The sequence below is a fragment of the Hylobates moloch genome, unplaced genomic scaffold (assembly GCF_009828535.3).
Source record: "Hylobates moloch isolate HMO894 unplaced genomic scaffold, HMol_V3 SCAFFOLD_5271, whole genome shotgun sequence".
NCBI classification, from domain to species: domain Eukaryota; kingdom Metazoa; phylum Chordata; class Mammalia; order Primates; family Hylobatidae; genus Hylobates; species Hylobates moloch.
In genome coordinates, this window is record NW_026657546.1 from 1,908 (window position 1) to 4,785 (window position 2,878).

A 2,878-nucleotide genomic window follows, 5' to 3' on the forward strand; every position below is an offset into this window, starting at 1 on the left:
GAATGTATTGAGCCCCAGACACATGCAAGCCCCTGCACTGAGACTACTGCTCTTTAGATAGTATGTCTCCACCTCATGATCATGCTGGGAAGTAGATATTTACGGAGGGGGATACTGAGGTTCAGAGAGGTTAAGTAACTTACTCAAGCTCACACAGCCTGAAAGTAGTCCATCCAGAATCAAATCTGGGTTTGCCTGATCCAAAGCCAGTGCTTTGAGGCAGGGCCTTCATACTTACCTATTCCACCTGTTGCCTCATGGAAACACCCCTCTTTCCAGCTCCTTGTTTAAGGAAGTTATATGTCATGTTCTCTTACCGATAAATTAGCAGGAAGGGTGGCCTTGACCCAATCCGAGGAATTGAAGCTCAGTGGGGTGCTCTTTTTAGTTCTAGAATTCAAGATCATGGAAAACTGCCAGAAGGAAATGGGTCCTCTCCTCTCCCAAATGGTCCCATAACGAGTCTGGCCAGCTTGAGCCATCCAAGAGGAGAATGTGGTCAGGGACCGTGACTCAGCTTAAGAAGGTAATGGGAGCTTACATGCGGAAAACCCCAAGATGCTTTCATCTGCTGTGCATTTATGCTCCATTAAGCCCCAGGGGATTATATTTTGAGGTGCCTCTTAAGTCAGGATATAGGATGGACTAATGTTTATTATTTGCGATAGGGTGCCTAAGGGAGAAGGCTCAGAAATGCCTGTCTCCTTAGCTGGAAATGACAAAATGAGACCCGAGACATTTTGGTTTTTGCACCACAAAGCCTTTCTCTGGGGAATGAGAGACCAGATCAGAGCACATGAGCTTTAGAGAAATGATGGATCCTTTCCTGAAACTGAGGCTCAAAGAGATGTGTTGTCTTATCCAAGCTCGTGAGATGGAAACAGGCAGAGTCAACATGGGAACCCAAGTATTATGGCTCCTGGCTTTCTTACTGAGCCGCACAAAGCAGAATACACTTACCTAATGGGAGCACTAAAAACTATTTACTCTCTTAATGGGCTACAATTGGTTTTACTAGAAACATCGATTTTTATTTTTTTGAGATGGAGTCTCGCTCTGTCGCCCCGGCAGGAGTGCAGTGGCGTGATCTTGGATCACCACAACCTCTGCCTCCTGGGTTCAAATGATTCTTCTGCCTCAGCCTCCCCAGTAGCTGGGATTATAGGCACCCACCACCATCCCTGGCTAATTTTTGTATTTTTAGTAGAGACGGGGTTTCACCATACTGGTCAGGCTGGTCTCAAACTCCTGACCTTGTGATCTGCCTGCCTCAGCCTGCCAAAGTGCTGGGATTACAGGCGTGAGCCACCGTGCCCGGCAGAAACAACAGTAATATCATCTAGTCCAATTACCTCATTTATAAATGAGAACACTTAGGCTCAGAATAGGAAACTGACTTGCTTAAGGTCACAATAATTTTAGCAGTAGAGGCTGGTCTGGGTCACAGATCAGCTGCCTGTGGTCAGCACTGACAGCTCTTTCCACGAGTGTTTAACATTAAGTTCCACTGACTGTGACATATAACTATATCTCTATCTACAGCTACATTTATATCTATATCTACACACATGTTCTACTGGCTATGACCACCACCACCATCGCCCATGCCCACACACTCACGTGTGAACCAAGAGGTAATCAGTCACTTCCTTACCTTTTTTTATTTTTTGTTTTTCATTTCTGAGAGAGTCTCATTCTGCCACCCAGGCTGGAGTGCAGTGGTGCGATCTTGGCTCACCACAACCTCTGCCTCCTGGGTTCATGTGATTCTCCTGCCTCAGCCTCCTGAGTAGCTGGGATTACAGGCGCACGCCCCAACGCCTGGCTAATTTTTGTATTTTTAGTAGAGACGGGGTTTCGCCATGTTGGCCAGGCTGGTCTTGAACTCCTGACCTCAGGTGATCCACCTGCCTCGACCTCCCAAAGTGCTGGGATTGCAGGCGTGAGCCACCATGCCAGCCCACTTCCTTACCTTTAAACCGGCATATCTTTCCAGTTTTATAAAGGGGATAAAAATGTCTCTTAATTTTAAAGCATTTAACAGCAACCAGTGAAAGAAAATCCCCAGATATTTGCTACTTTTTTTCTTTCTCTTTTTCACATCAGGCAGGTAATGTGCCGATGACAATGTCTAAAGGTTTGAGGGAGGCCCCTCTCAAAACCTAATCATCACACTTGCAAACTACAAAAGACTCTTTCTTGGTACTTTTCTTGTTTGAAAGTACCTACATTTTGGGGCTCGAGACTCAGAAAGTCAGAGCGGGGAGTTGGGTCCCAAGCTCCATTCTGCTTTTCCGGAAGCGCCCCAGATGCTAGGCAGACTTCCGGCACTCTCTGTGATAGGAATCTCCTCTGTGGCCGAAACTGGGCCTCCATTTTTTTCACCACAGGAATATGCATGGCCTCGTTGCCGTCTCCTGCCTGGGCAGCGGCAAAGCCTCCCCAGACTGCTCTGCCTCGTGGAAGAAAAGGCCGGGGTCCTACTCTTCCCAGTCTCCTTTTCTGGGAGGTGGCCATGACTTGCTCCCATTAACCTGGGCAGAGGCTGTTTCCCATCTCTTCCTGCATGAGTTACTTCATGGAGCCTCAGAGCAGGAGCCCTGGACTCTGCTCGCCTGGGATTACTGCTATTCTGCCCACTGTTCCCCCAGAGGCTCCCTTCCCTGCATCTGACATGACTTTCTCTTCTGAGCCAGGCCCAGCAGGAAGGATGCGTTTGTGTTCTGCCCTGCATTCCTGCAGTGTCCCTCGGGTGTGGGTGGCTGGAAATGATTTGTGTAAGGCACTCAGCCAGCCTCCCTTTTAATCACTCCCATACTCACAGACAGAGGGAATCCCAGCCCCTCACCCAGGAGAGGGAAGGAACCTCATTCATTTT

At 48.2% G+C, this 2,878-nt stretch overlaps 1 pseudogene; it reads right to left on the reverse strand.

Annotated features, from left to right (window-relative positions):
• Positions 1-2,100: 2,100 nt before the first annotated feature.
• LOC116465451 (small nucleolar RNA U13) lies at positions 2,101-2,194 on the reverse strand (annotated as a pseudogene).
• Positions 2,195-2,878: the final 684 nt, after the last annotated feature.